Source organism: Hemitrygon akajei, chromosome 11 (assembly GCF_048418815.1).
Source record: "Hemitrygon akajei chromosome 11, sHemAka1.3, whole genome shotgun sequence".
NCBI classification, from domain to species: domain Eukaryota; kingdom Metazoa; phylum Chordata; class Chondrichthyes; order Myliobatiformes; family Dasyatidae; genus Hemitrygon; species Hemitrygon akajei.
Window position 1 is genome coordinate 21,408,146 of NC_133134.1, and position 16,705 is coordinate 21,424,850.

Genomic DNA, 16,705 nt, shown 5'->3' on the forward strand with positions numbered 1-16,705 from the left:
AACTTATGACTCTTCCAGACCCAGCAACATCCTTGTAAATTTTCTCTGTACTCTTTGAAACTTATTTACATCTCTCCTGTAGGTAGGTGACCAAAACAGCACACAAAACTCCAAATCTGGCCTCACCAATGTTTTATACAACTTCAACATCACATCCCATCTCCTGTTCTCAATACTTTGATTTATGAAGGCCAATGTGCCAAAAGCTTTTTTTAATGACCCTATCTACCTGTGATGTCACTTTCAATGAATTAAGGACCTGTATTCCTCCACCATTCACTGTGTAAGACCTACCCCGATTGGTCCTACTGAAGTCAACACCTCGCACTTGTTTGCATTAAATTCCAGCTGGTCCAGATCCCACTGCAAGACATGATTGCCTTCTTCATTGTCCACTGCACCCCCAATTTTGGTGTCATCCACAAATTTGCTGATCCAGTTAACCACATTATCATCCAGATTGTTGATATAGATGCCTAACAACACTGAACCTTGCACCAATTCCTGTGGCACTTCAGTAGTCACAGGCCTCCAGTCAGAGAGGCAACCATCTACTACCACTCTCTGTCTTCTCCCACAAAGCCAAAGTCTAATCCAATTTTTGACTTCATCTTGAATGCCAAGCAACTGAACCTTCTTGATCAATCTCCCATGCCAGACCTTGTCAAATGCCTTGCTAAAGTCTATGTAGACAACATCCACTGCCTTGCATTCATGCACTTTCCTGGTAACTTCCTTGAAAAACTATAAGCTTGATTAGACATGGCCTACCAAGCACTCCTTCAGTTGTGCATCGGAATCTGATGATGATCTCCACTCCTTTAACGGTGAGATCTTTGATGACTATACAGTTCTATCCTGGACCCACAAGTTCTATTGCAGGTGGGACATGTTTATGTGGTAGTACTGGTGGTAGTGATGGCAGCCAAGCACAAAGCCATGCTGACTGTCCTTAATCAGCATGTCTATCAAAATATTTAGATGTCTGGTCCATTAAAATACCTTACAATAACTTTCCCACAACTGATATTAGACTCGCCGGCCTATAATTTCCTGGTTTATTTTTAGAACCTTTCCTACTATTGACCTACTGTATGCAAACGTAGAGGATGCATATAGTGCATCCCCGCTGCCTTCACTAGGGAAAGCTGATCACAACCTGGTTTTGTTACAGCCCAGATATAAATCAATTGTGATGAGGCATCCCACTACCACACGCTCTTTTAGAAAGTGGACTCCTGAAGCTGAACAGGCCCTGAGAGACAGCTTCGGTACTACTAACTGGGATGTACTGCAAGGGGGGCTCTGTGGGGGCGTTGAGGAGGTCACTGAATGCACAACGGACTATATTAACTTTTGTGTGGATGCCGTTGTTCCTGTTAGAACTGTTCGCTGCTATCCCAATAATAAGCCCTGGATCACTAGTCACATCAAAGGCCTCCTAAACCAGAAGAAGAGGGCCTTTAAAGATGGTGATTGGTTGGAGCTTAAAAGAGTTCAGAAGGAACTCAAGAGTACAGATAAGGGGGGCAAAGGAGCAGTATAGGAGGAAGCTAGAACAAAAGCTGCAGAAAAAAAGCATGAAGGAGGTGTGGGATGGGATGAAGATCATCTCCGGATGCGGTGCAAAGCGGGGGGCAAACATAAGTGGAGATGTGGAGTAAGCGAACCAGCTGAACAACTTCTTCAATAGGTTCGACAGCACAATCTCATCCTCACCGCAGAACTCCACACCAGGCTTACTTCCCTCACAGGAAAATAGCCACTCACAGGAGACCTTGCCCACGCCCAGGATTATGGCTGCACAGGTGGAAGGTCAACTGAGGAAGATCTGTACCAGCAAGGCGGCGGGACCGGATGGAGTTTCCCCACGATTACTGAGGGCCTGTGCGACTGAGCTGGGAGAACCACTACAGCGCATCTTCAACATGAGCCTGGAGCAGAGAAGAGTACCCAGACAGTGGAAAACATCCTGTATTGTCCCTGTACCGAAGAAACCACAACCAAAGGAGTTGAATGACTTCAGACCTGTTGCCTTGACGTCGCACGTGATGAAGACCATGGAGCGGCTGATAATACAGAATCTGAGGCCACAAACCAGGCACGCCCGGGATCCTCTTCAGTTTGCGTATAAGGAGAAGGTGGGAGTGGAGGATGCTATCACGTATTTGCTGCACAAATCCCTCTCTCACTTAGATGGGGTCAGTGGTGCTGTGAGGATTACATTCCTGGACTTCTCTAGTGCCTTTAACACCATCCAGCCCAAGATCTTAAGGCACAAACTAACGGAGATGGGAGTAGACTCTCACATGGTGGATTGGATAGTGGACTACTTGACTGAGAGACCTCAGTATGTGCGGTTGGGAGACTGTAGGTCTGACACGGTGGTCAGCAGCACAGGTGCGCCGCAGGGGACCGTGCTCTCTCTGGTCCTGTTCACCCTGTACACATCAGACTTCCAATATAACTCGGAGTCCTGCCATGTGCAGAAGTTCGCTGACGACACGGCCATAGTGGGGTGTGTCAGGAATGGACAGGAGGAGGAGTATAGGAAACTGATACAGGACTTTGTGATATGGTGCAACTCAAACTACCTGCGTCTCAATATCACCAAGACCAAGGAGATGGTGGTGGACTTTAGGAGACCTAGGCCTCATATGGAGCCTGTGATCATTAATGGAGAATGTGTGGAGCAGGTTAAGACCTACAAGTATCTGGGAGTACAGTTAGACGAGAAGCTAGACTGGACTGCCAACACAGATGCCTTGTGCGGGAAGGCACAGAGTCGACTGTACTTCCTTAGAAGGTTGGCATCATTCAATGTCTGTAGTGAGATGCTGAAGATGTTCTATAGGTCAGTTGTGGAGAGCGCCCTCTTCTTTGTGGTGGCATGTTGGGGAGACAGCATTAAGAAGAGGGACGCCTCACGTCTTAAGCTGGTAAGGAAGGCGGGCTCTGTCGTGGGCAAAGTACTGGAGAGTATAACATCGGTAGCTGAGCGAAGGGCGCTGAGTAGGCTACGGTCAATTATGGAAAACCCTGAACATCCTCTACATAGCACCATCCAGAGGCAGAGAAGCAGTTTCAGTGACAGGTTGCTATCGATGCAATGCTCCTCAGACAGGATGAAGAGGTCAATACTCCCCAATGCCATTAGGCTTTACAATTCAACCGCCAGGAGTAAGATATGTTAAAGTGCCGGGGTTGATTGTATTTAATGTATCTAAGTAAACTACTTAAGAACTTTTAAAAAGCTATTATTAATGCTTTTTGAGAGAGTGATTTAGATGCATATCATATTTTTACTGAGTAATTTTATGTAATTAGTTTTGCTAAAACAAGTGTATGGGACATTGGAAAAAATGTTGAATTTCCCCATGGGGATGAATAAAGTATCTATCTATCTATCTACACAGTGGAACAATATTGACTATCCACCAATCCTCTGGTCGCTAAGAATGATTTAAATATCTCTGCTAGGATACCGGCAATTTTTGCACTTGCCTCCTGCAGGTTCCAAAGGAACACCTTGCCAGGTCCTGGGGAGTTATCCACCCTAATTTGCCTCAGGACAGCAAACACCTTCTCCTCTGTAATCTGTATATGAAGTTGATGACATTTTGCCTCACTTCTATAAACTCTCTGTCCATCTCCTGAGTAAATACAGGTGCAAAAAATTCATTTCAGATCTCCCCCACCTCCTTTGGCTCCACACATAGATTATCATTCTGATCTTCCAGGGAATCAGTTTTGTGCCTTGCAATCTTTTTGCTGTTAATGTATCTGTAGAATCCCTTAGGATTCTCTTTCACCTTTGTGCCTTCTTTTAGCCCTCTATTTCTTTCTTAAGTGTTCTCTTGCATTTTCCATAAGTACCTCATTTGTTTCTATCTGCCTATATCTACTATCTACCTCCTTTTTGTCTTAACCAGACCTCAGTATCTCTTGAAAGCAAAGGTTCCCTACACTTATTTTTACCTTTTATACTGACAAGCACATGCAAGCTTTATACTCTCAAAATTTTACTTGAAGGCCTTACATTTACCAAGTAAACCTTTCCCAGAAAGCAGCCTGTCCTAATCTGCACTTACCACATTCTTACTGATACCATCAAAATTAACATTTCTCCAATTTAGAACCTCAACCCGCAGTCCAGATCTATCTTTTTGCATATTTACTTTGAAACTAATAGCAGTGTGATTACTAGATGCAAAATGTTCCCCTACACAAACTTATGTCACCTACCCCAATTCATTCCCTAAAAGCAGATCAAATATTGCACACTCTCTTTGGGATTTCTACACACTGATTAGGGAAACTCCTGAACACATTTGACAACCTCCATCTCATCTAGTCCTTTTACTGAATGGGAATTCCAGTCAATGTGTGGAACATTTAAAATCACCTACTATAACAATCTTATATTTCTTGCAACAGTCTGCGATTTATCTACAGATTTGTTCCTCTAAATCCTGAGGACTGTTGAGAGGTCTGTAATATAGCCCCAGTAATGAGGTCATACCTTTCTTATTTCTCAGTTCCACCACCCATAATGCCTCACTGGATGAGATCTCCAGTCTGTCCTGACTTGAGTACTGCCGTGACACATTTTCTGACCGGTATCACTACCCTTTCATTAATACCTCCCACTCTGTCATGTCTAAAACAATGGACCCACAGACCGTTTCGCTGAACACCTATGCTCTGTCCGCCAGAGAAAGCAGGATCCTCCCAGTGGCCACACATTTTAATTCCACGTCCCATTCCCATTCTGATATGTCTTATCCATGGCCTCCTCTACTGTCAGGAAGCCACACTCAGGTTGGAGGAACAATACCTTATATACCGGCTAGGTAGCCACCAACCTGATGGCATGAACATTGATTTCTCTAACTTCTGTTAATGCCCCTCCTCCCCTTCTTACCTCATCTCTGATATATTTATTTTTTCCGCCCTCCCCTTTTTGTTCTCTCTCTGCCCTTCACTCTGTCTGTTCTCCATCTCCCTCTGGTGCTCCCCTCCCCCTTTCTTCCTCCCTAGGCCTCCCGTCCCATGATCCTTTCCCTTCTCCAGCTCTGTATCCCTTTTGCCAATCACCTTTCCAGCTCTTAGTTTCACCTCACCCCCTCTGGTCTTCTCCTATCATTAAACATTCCCCCCCCCCCACTTTAAAATCTCTTACTATCTTTTCTTTCAGTTAGTCTTGACGAAGGGTCTCGGCCCGAAACGTCGACTGTACTTCTTCCTATAGATGCTGCCTGGCCTGCTGTGTCCCACCAGCATTTTATGTGTGTTGCTATGTGAATTTCCAGCATCTGCAGATTTCCTCGTGTGGACCCACAGAATATTGAGCTGCCTGGACTGCCCCTCCTGCAACCAATTCTCATTAATACCTCTTAAATCATAATTCCAGGTGTCGATCCATATCCTGAGCTCATCAGCCTTTCCTATAATACTTCTTGCATTGAAATATACACAGCTCAGGATACTAGTTGCACCATGCTGAATCTTTTGATTCCTGACTTTGTCTGCAGACTTAACATCTTCTCCACTAACAGTTCTAGCACTCTGGTTACCATCCCCCTGCAACTCTAGTTTAAACCCCACCATGCAGCATTAACAATCCTTCCTGCTAGGATATTAGTCTCCTTCCAGTTCAGGTGCAGTCTCTTCTGTATAGGTCCTACCCTCCCTGGAAGAAAGCCCAATGATCCAAATATTTTATGCCCCCCCCCCCCCCCCATACACCAACTCCTTAGCCTTGTGTTAATCTGTATAATCTTACTATTGCTGGCCTCACCAGCTCGTGACATGGGTAGCAATCCTAAGATCACACCCTGGAGGTCTTGCCCTTTAACACACCTAACATCCTGAACTACCTTTGCAGAACCTCGTAACTTTTCCTACTTCTGTCATTGGTACTTAGATGGACCGTGACTTCTGGCTGTACCCCCTCCCACTTAAGAATGCTGAGGGCTCGATCTGAGCTGTCCTGGACCCTGGCACCCAGGAGGCAACATACCATCTGGTGATCTCATTCTTGTCCACAGAACCTCCTTTCTGTTCCTCTGACTAACAAATCCCCTATCACCACAGCTTGCGTCTTCTTCCCCCTTCTGAGTTGCAGAGTCAGACTCATTGCCAGAGACCCAATCACTGTGACTTTCCTCTGATAGGTCATTTACCCCCACCCCGCCAGTATCCAAACCTGTTGAGAGGATGGCCTCAGGGGTACTCCGCATTGGCTGTTGAATCCCTTTCCCCTTCCTGACTATCATTCAGTTCCTTGTGTCCTGCACCTTGGGTGTAACTACCTCTCTATATGTCCTACCTATCATCCCTTCAGCCTCCCGAATGATCCAGAGTTCATCCAGTTCCAGTTCCAACTCCTTAACGTGGAATATTAGAGGCTGCAGCTGGATGCACTTCTCACAGGTGTATGTAGTCATCAGGAACGCTGGAGGTTCACCCTGCCTTCCCACATCCTGCAAGAGCAGCATTCCACCAACCTGCATAGCATCACTACTGTCCTAACTGAGCAAATGTAAAGAAGGAAGAACAATAAACTGTGAGGGTGTGGGAACTCTACCTACAGATTTTGCCTTCTCTCACTGAAGCCTAAAAAGTCCCGACTCTAACTCCAAAATGGCCACTCCACCTGCCCCTGCCTTACTTTAATTTGTTCTTGCCCGTGTTGATTGGCTGCTGCTTGAAGCACCAAACTGACACGTCACTGCCTTTTCTACTTAATCAGCAGACCAGAGTCAGCTACATCTTAGGCTTACGGTCTCTGACTTCCCACGGCTCAAAGCTCCAACCTGCCGCATGTTGCTGCCTTTTTCTTTTCAATGGATGAACCCGAGTGAGCTACACCTTCAGGCTTCCAAGCTCTGACTTCCCACTGCTCAAAAGCTTTTCAAAAATTTTAATTAAAAAATACATCATCAGCTTAGGCACAACACCAAAAAGCACATTACTTATCTAAGTCTTCAACAAAAATAAACGAGAAGTCTTGCTGCCTTTAATTAATTAATGCAGTTTTATACAAAGCCACAGAAACCATTGAAATTTTATTATAATCAACATTCAAAAGGATTTGTTCATTTTTTAGCTAGAGGGATTTAGTTTCATAGATGATGCGGCTCTTGCTAGGACTAGACCCCATAGCTAATGAGCTTTGAAAGCAAATGCTGTTAGATCCTTTGATAATTGGGCTATAATAACTGAATATGCTCTGTCTTCCATAATGTTCAGTTGGGATCTTTGCATTGCCTGGAATGTTTTCTCTGGTTAGATTTCCAACACAATGCTAAACACACCTGACATCACATGGCCTGGATTAAAACCTCAACCTTGCATATCTGCTACTCACCTATCAAAGGGTTAAAAATGTTAACTACGGTACTAATTTTTAAAATGTAAACAGAAACATAAAACACTATAGCATAGTATGGGCCCTTTGGCCCACGGTATTGTGCTGATCTTTTAACCTACTCTAAGATCAATCTATCCCTTCACTCTTTCATAGCCCTCCATTTCTCCATCATCCATGTGCTGAAATGTCCCTAATGTATCTGTCTTTACCACCACCACCCCTGGCAGCACATTCCAGGCACCCACTCCCCCTTTCTTTTAAAAAAAATTACTTCAAGTGTTCACTTCAGCAGAACCAGTTCACGCATTGATTCTCACAACTACCTGGACTATACTTCATTCCACCCTGTCACGTGTAAAAATTCTACCCTCTTCTCTCAGTTCCTTCGTCTGCACTCCATCTGCTCTCAGGATGAGGCTTTTCATTCCAGAACTAATGAAGTGTCCTCCTCCTGCAAAGAAAGGGGCTTTCCTTCCTCCTTCATCAATGCTGCCCTCACCCGCATCTCTTCCATTTCAGGCACAGCTGCCCTCGCCACGTCCTTGATTGGTTTGTCTTATGAAAAGCACTTGATAGGTCTGGGCCTGTATTCACCAGAATTCAGAAGAATGAGGGTTGACCTCATTGAAACCTATTGAATGGTGAAAGACCTTGATAGTGTGGATGTGAAGAGGACCTTTCCTGTGGTGGAAGAGCCTAGACCAGACGACACTGTCTCAGAATAGTGAGACGTTCTTTTAGAACAGAGATAAGGAGGAATTTCTTTAGCTAGAGAGTGGAATTCTTTGCCACAGGCAGCTGTGGAGGCCACGTCTTTATGCATATTTAAGGCAGAGGTTGATAAATTCTTTGTCAGTCGGGGCATGAAGGGATATAGGGAGAAGGCGGCAGGTTGGGGCTGAGAAGGAAAATGGATCAGCCATGATGAAATGACGGGGCAGACTCAATGGGCCAAATGGCTAATTCTGCTCCTACATCTTGTGGTCTTATGGTCTCAGCCCGAAAAGTTGACTATACTGTTTTCCATAGATGCTGCCTGGCCTACTGAGTTCCTCCAGCATTTTGTGTGTGTTGCTTTTGATTTCCAACATCTGCAGATTTTCTTATCTTATTTCTAATATTCTCTGAAAAGTACCATTTCTATGGAACTTGTTTATTATTTGGAACATGTTTGGCATATCTCTTACTCATATTTCTTCTAGGAAAAATGTGGTTAGACGGGAAAGAATGAAGAAATGATTTACAAGGAAGTCGCCAGGACTAGAAAGCATGAGTTACAGGGAAAGATTGGTCCAGGTTAGGTCTTTTTTCTTTGAAATGTAGAAGTAAGGACATGGTAGTCTTTTCCTCAGAAGAAGAGTCCAAAGCCAGGAGGCATTGTTTGGGTAGGAGGAGAAATGCTTAAAAAGGAATTGAGGGGCAACTTTCACATGGAAAGTGGTTTTGAGTGGAATGAGCTGCCAGAAAAGTGGTTGAGGCAAGTATGAGAAGAGGCAGGGCTCATAGGGATACAGACTAAATGCAGGAATTGGGGCTAACTGGGTGAGCACTGTTGTCAGAAAGGACTCTGGACCAAAGGGTCTTTATCTGTGCTGTGCTCTATGATTCTGTTACTTACTGTTTGAAAACTGCCCAACCTCACCTGCAGTTTTGGCTCCATCTTATAATTGCATATCTTAAGCTACTAAGGTGCAAAAATGTCACCATTGCCCATCTGTTAAGGCAGTGAGACCACACTCCCCACCAGCTTTCAGTAAAACAATTTTTCCCCTCACTTCACCATTAATCTGTCCAATGATTACGGTACTTAAAATCTGTGCCCCTAGCTTTCGCCCTCTCTTCTTAAGGGCTAAAGTCCCTAGTTCGCTGCCAGTTTTATTTTCTATGAAAGTGTTGAACGATAATCCATCGAATTATGGTGATAAGGAATTAAGCACTCATTTAAATTATGAATTTCTTCCGTAATGTTCTTTTAAGTATTAGAGCTTGATCTTCAACAAACTGCAGGCTTTATAGCAGATAGAAAGTCCGAGCAACTTGACCACCCTAAATGGTGTGAAAGGTAAGTAATCCATGCCTGCTTGCTGGTAACTGGATAGTGCATCTAACCCTCAGGTACCACCAGATCAAATTAATTTATTGTCATTTACACCAGGGTGCAATGAAATTCCTTGCATGCGTGATGTTCAGAGTAAAACAGTATACGCAGTAATAATAAATGCAGTGACAAATACAAAACAACAGAATGGTGCTAAGGTTGCATGGCAAGAAAAAGATGCTGAAGTGACAATAATAGAGTAACTGAGAGACGTAGATTTAATAGTCCGAGAGCATGTGGAACAACCGGAAACGGGATGTAAAAGAGGTGATTGTTTCACAAGTCTGATAGTCGTGGGGAAGAAGCTATCCTTAATTCTAACCATCCTGGATTTCAAGCTCCTCCATCTTCTCCTGGAAGATAGAAGAAAGAAAAGGACATACCTGACCATTAGCCTTGCTAAATATCCATATTTGTATGATTTTCTGACTTGACAATGGCTACATCAGTGACTAATATCCCTATCACCTCCACCACATTCTATGTGTCTAGCCTGGGTATTGCAGCTCGTGAAGTACTGCCATTCACGGCCAGTCTTGACAAAAGTTGTCCTCAAGATTTAGCGGGCACAGTGGCGTGCCTTTTAATATCAGTTCTTTTCTTCAAGGGTTCCAAGTAATCTTCAACATCCATCAAACTGGGTAAACAGCTGATAACACAGAATTTCACTGATAGCAAGCCAAGAAAGGGAAGCAAAGTTTAAGTTAATATCTTCAGCTGAACAAAGATTAAAATGCTGATGTCAAAGCTGCAATGTACATTTTAAAAAATATTTTATCCACTATAATTTGAAATAATCATGAGAATTATCTTTAAAATTAGTTTCTTAGCTTAAAATAACTTGTTAATGATGAGTAAAGTTTAGTATGCCATTTTTTTAAAATCCCTACTATTTTGTAAACTGTGTAATGTTTTCAGGGTATTTGTAAATGCCCAGGGTTCTGTAAATTCATTCATCTCACACCAGTATCTTCATGTCCTCTCTAGCCACAGGTGAGGTCTCAGATGACTGTTGAGTACCTCAATTTAAAAAGGGAACAAATCCTGGGAATTATAGACCGGTGATTTTCATGTCAGTTACTGGGAACTTGCTGGAGAAAATTCTTAGGGATAGGATATATGAGCATTTGGAAACTAATGGCCTAATCAGGGAGAGCCAGCGTGGTTTGTGAGGGGTGGTAAGTCATGTCTTGCCAACTTGATTGAGTTTTTGACGAGGTGACGAGAGATTTGTGAGGTAGATGTTATCTATGTGGATTTTAGTAAGGCATTTGACAAAGTCCCTTATGGAAGGCTAATCCAGAAGATTAAGATGCACTGAGTCCACAGCGAATTGGCTGTTTGGATTCAGAACTGGCTTGCAAATAGAAGATGGAGGGTAGTGGATGAAGAGACATGTCCTCACTGAGGGACCAGCAGTTGAAAGGGTGACCAGTTTCCAGTTCCTGGGTGTCAACATCTCTGAAGATCAATCCTGGGCCCAACGTATTGATGCAATTACAATAAAGGCACACCAGAGGCTATATTTCATTAGGACCTAAGCATCTAACCCAGGAGTGTGCAATTTTTGGTCAAGCTCAGGCCCAGATCAGTTGCCGGTGAAGCGTATCAGTACATCTGTTACAGGTTGACGAGTAAACTGAAACACTTTTGTGTGTGTGATCTCACAGATAAAGGATCTGACTGATTCAAGCTCTGATATGCCTCGGCATGACCTTTTGAAGACCCTCTCCAGACCATTTCTGTACCGTTTCCTTGGCAACTCCAACAACTCAGATTTGTTTATTTACTTAACATTGTATTTAATGAAGGGTCGATTTTAAAGTAGCAGTCACCCTCTTACAGACAGTAATAAGCATATCACACTTTAAGGACTGGAAAGACTGAGCAACTTGATATGCCTATGTACTGTGCAAATAGATTTAGTTGTACTGGTTGACACCTCACATTCTGAAATCTTCACAGTGGTGCCGTTGTGGCTGAAATCTTATTTATCTCTTGACCTCTTAATTTAACTTTGGCACTCCCAGAATCTGTTTAGGGGTGCTGTTAAATCTTGGGTACTCCTAGACTTCCTGCCTTCTTTCAGTTGCGATGTGCCCCACAACTTGAATCTTTCTGAATATCCTGCCAGCATTTGCCAACTATTTCCACATTCCTCTCAACATTTGTTTTCACCCGTGTGCCTGTGCCTGGATGCATTCCTCTTCCCCGCACCCACCTCCACCCTCCAGAGCAGATGCAACCATTCACCCAAAGCAGCATCTGTAATCCCTTTGCCTTTGGTTATGTCTGCCATTCTGCCATTGGTCCACTTGGATCTGAGCGCTATGGAGAGGGTGCAGGTATCAGCAAGAAGTTTTTCCGTGGACACATTGTAAATGTGAGCAGGGCTAGACTGAGGTTGGTGTTTAAATGATGAGGTTTGGTCGATTGATCCATCGGAGCTCTCTGGAGTGGTTTTTGATCCTGCAACCCTTTACTGAGCTGCGAGATTGATACAACTTGCTGTCTCGTAAGGAATAAAGAGAATTACTGAGAGCCGCAAGCTCATGCTGTGACTCATGCTGTCAACAACACTCACCCAAGATGCTGGTGGAACTCAGCAGGTCAGGCAGCAGCCATAGGGCGAAGTAAACAGTCGACGTTTCTGGCTGAAACTCTTCAGGACTTCATCAGTTACTGAAAGACCTGATTAACTGAGGAAACGCATTTATTTAAAGGGTATTTGTTAACTAGATAGGGATGTGGATTAGTAAAATGTTTTAAAGTACCCATTGTCATTAATCAGCAATGCCATGAAAAAACTCTCAATAATAGAACTTTGATAAAGCGGACAGACACCAAAGAAAGTCTCCATTGAGGCTTTGTATTGGCCAACAGCAAAGGCTTAGGGATAATTCTGAGAGCTGGCATATGCTGTCGCAAGATCTGTTTTCAATCTTAAGATTTTGTTTGAATGAGGAGTTTTCGATGGTGATGGGAAATCCAGCTAATGCTGACAGGTTCTGTGGGATATTGATCTCCCGTAACCTGCTTTTACTTCACCGAGAAGTAAATTATCCTGGGCAATTTGTTACCAGAGGGAAATGTAGACTTCTAAGAATTAGAAGGCATTAAGAAGTATAGAGCCGGCTGGTGGCGCTGGGTTCGAATCCAGCCGGCTCCCTTGCACGCTGTCCATCCGTGCTGGTTTAAGCGTCGAGCTAGCAACGCGGCCTCGTAAAAACAAGAAAGCCTGTTAAAAAAAATGCCGTCACGATGGTGTCCCGATGATTCCACTCGGAGTTAAGGGTTTTAAGAAGAAGAAGTATAGTGGGATGGGGGTGAGGGAAGAATGGAAAACAAGATATCGAGATAGATAATAAGCCATGATTGCACTTAATGATGGTCAAGCTTGAAGGGCACATTGGTCTACCCCTTTCCCTACTTTTGGGAAATATCTTCATGTAAATTTTGAAGAGGCAGGTTTCTTGTAATAAATGTAAAGATTGCTCATTCCACACAAACTTTAATTTAATTTCCTAGTTTCATGTGGTTTTCATTTTATGACAGGAAGTTCTGACAGAAACACCACTGTAGCAGAAACCATGACACATTTAGAAACATTACAATTTGATTTAATGTCTCAGTTTATAATTGAACTCTGTCAATCAGGGGCATTGACCGTAAGTTGAGAAGCAGCCTCATCCTAAGAGATCGAGAAGCTGGTGGGTGAGTTGTAGGGGAAGACAAGTAGGGAGTGGGAAGGTTAGAGAATTGAAAGAGTTTTAAGGCAGGGGAAGAACAGAGGGGAGATACTGTGTGATAACGAAAGGTAAGGGGAAGGGGGAGTGTTGGTGAGATAGAGAGAGAACAAGGAAAAGTGGGAGAGGAGGATGGGTAGAGGAAGGTAGGGGAATTAGGAATGATGGAGAAGGATTTCAGCCTGAAATGTCGACTGTACTCTTTTCCTTAGATGCTGCCTGGCCTGCAGAGTTCCTCCAGCATTTTGTGTGTGTTGCTCAGATTTCCGGCATCTGCAGATTTTCTCGTGTTTGTGATGGGGAAGGAAGAGTGCAAGGGTTTGGTGGAGGATTGGGTTAGGGAAAGGTGAAGGGTGTAAAAGAGGGCTGGGTTCATGTTGGTATGTGTGTGAGAGAGAAGAAAAGGAGGGCAGTAGTTAGGAAGAGGGACCTGAGGCAAGGGATGGTCACTGAGGGAGTAAGGCTGAGCAAAACAACATGGATTTGAGCCCATCTATGTGTGTGGTTAGAGGGTGAATAGTCTCTGTGCCTATGTGGTTAGCATGCATCAGCACGAGTTTAGAGTGTGAATAAGTGTCTGCATGTGTGTCCACGTATGTTTGTAAGTCTCTAAAAGCACAGGGTTTCCATTTGCCTTTGCTCTCTCAACGTTGTACATTAATTAGTCATAGGATCATTGAGCTATACAATATGAAGGAGCACCCACATCAGCCCATCTCACCCTCGTCTAGTTAAACCAGTTCCAAATCCCTCTAAACCTTTCCCATACAGTACTTGCCTTTTAAATGTCTTTTAAATCTTGTAATTGTACCCACCTCTACAGCTCCCTCTGGCAGCCCATTCAGATTCAGCTTTATCATCACTGGCATGTGACATGAAATTTGTTAACTTAGCAGCAGCAGTTCAATGCAGTACATAATCTAGCAGAGAAAAAAGATAATAAATAAAATTTTAAAATGATGATAAATAAACAAGTAAATCAATTACATATGTTGACTGATTTTTAAAATGTGCAAAAACAGAAATACTGTTTTTTTTTAAGTGAGGTAATGTCCAAAGATTTAATGTCCATTTAGGAATTGGATGGCAGAGAGGAAGAAGCTGTTCCTGAATCGCTGAGTGTGTGCCTTCAGGCTTCTGTATCTCCTTCCTGATGGTAACAGTGAGAAAAGGGTATGGCCTGGGTACTGGAGGTCCTTAATAATGGATGTTGCCGTCCTGAGACACCACTCCCTAAAGACGTCCTGGGTACTTTGTAGGCTAATGTCCAAGATGGAGCTGACTAGGTTAACAACCTTCTGCAGCTTCTTTCAGTCCTGTGCAGTAGCCCCCCTCCCATACCAGATAGTGATGCAGCCTGTCAGAATGCTCTCCATGGTACAACTATAGAAGTTTGTAAGTGTATTTGTTGACATGCCAAATCTCTTCAAACTCCTAATGAAGTATAGCCACTGTCTTGCCTTCTTTATAACTACATCAATATGTTGGGACCAGGTTAGGTCCTCAGAGATCTTGACACCCAGGAACTTGAAACTGCTCACTCTCTCCACTTCTGATCCCTCTGTGAGGATTGGTATGTGTTCCTTCGTCTTACCCTTCCTGAAGTCCACAATCAGCTCTTTCGTCTTACTGATGTTGAGTGCCAGGTTGTTGCTGCGGCACCACTCCACTAGTTGGCATATCTCAGTCCTGTACGCCCTCTCGTCACTACCTGAGATTCTACCAACAATGGTTGTAGCGTCAGCAAATTTATTGATGGTATTTGAGCTATGCCTAGCCCACACAGTCATGCATATATAGAGAGTAGAGCAGTGGGCTAAGCACGCACCCCTGAGGTGTGCCAGTGTTGATCGTCAGCAAGAGGATATGTTATCACAGATCTGCCCAGATTGTGGTCTTCCAGTTAGGAAGTCGAGGATCCAATTGCAGAGGGATATATAGAGGCCCAGGTTTTGTAACTTCTCAATCAGGATTGTGGGAATGATGGTATGAAATGCTGAGCTATAATCGATGAACAACATCCTGACATAGGTGCTTCTGTTGTCCAGGTGGTCTAAAGCTATGTGGAGAGCCATTGAGATTGCATCTGCTGTTGACCTATTGTGGTGATAGGCAAATTGCAATGGGTCCAGGTCCTTGCTGAGGCAGGAGTTCAGTCTGGTCATAATCAACCTCTCAAAGCATTTCATCACTGTCGATGTGAGTGCTACCGGGCGATAGTCATTAAGGCAGCTCACATTATTCTTCTTTGGCACTGGTATAATTGTTGTCTTTTTGAAGCAAGTGGGAACTTCTGCCCGTAGCAGTGAGAGGTTGAAAATGTCTTTGAATACTCCCGCTAGTTGGTTGGCACAGGTCTTCTGAGCCTTACCAGGTACTCCATTGGGACCTTCCGCCTTGCGAGGGTTCACTCTCTTTAAAGACAGTCTAACATTGGCCTTTGAGATGGAGATGACAGGGTCATCAGGTGCAGCAGGGATCTTCACAGCTGTAGTTGTGTTCTCCCTTTCAAAGCGGGCATAGAAGGTGTTGAGTTCATCTGGTAGTGAAGCATCACTGCCATTTATGTTATTGGGTTTCACTTTGTAGGAAGTAATGTCTTGCAGACCCTGCCAGAGCTGCCGGGCATCCGATGTCACGTCCAACTTCGTTCAAAATTGTCTCTTCGCACTTGAAATAGCCCTCCGCAAATCATACCTGGTTTTTTGGTACAGGCCTTGGTTTTAATGAAGTCGGTAACAACTGCAGCATACTCATCCAGGTTTGAAGATGAATCCGTGAATGCAGTCCAGTGTACCGATTCAAACCAGTCGCATAGGCTCTCTTGTGCTTCCCTTGTACAAACCTCCTTGGTCCTCACTGCTCAGGGAGTAGAAGTACAGACAAGTGATCAGACTTCCTGAAGTGAGGGTGTGGAATGGCACGGTAGGTTTTCTTGATGGTGGTGTAGCAATGGCCCAGCATGTTGTTTCCTCTGGTATTGCAAGTGATTTGTTGATGGGAGTTGCTTATTGATTTTTTTCAGACTGGCCTGGTTAAAATCTCCCAAAATGATGGTGAAGGTGTTAGGGTGTGCTGTTTCGTGCATGTTGATCCCCTTGTTCAGATCATCTAAAGCTGCTTGATATTGTCCTGAGGTGGAATGTAAACTGCTACCAGAATGACCCCAGAGGACTCCCGTGGTAGGTAAAAAGGATGGCGCTTTACTGCTAGATATTTTAAGTTTGGTGAGCAGAACTGGGACAGCACTGATCCATTTGTGCACCGAGAAGAGTTGATCATGAGGCGCACTCCTCCACCTCTGCTTTTGAGAGACTATAGATCCATCCGGACGGTGGATAGTAAACCCAACGATCTGGATCACTGCATCCAGTACGGAGGGGGTTAACCAGGATTCCATGAAACAAAGGACACACGGGGTCCTAATATCCCTCTGATTCAGCACCCTGGCTCCGAGATCATCGACTTTATTCACCAGAGACTGCA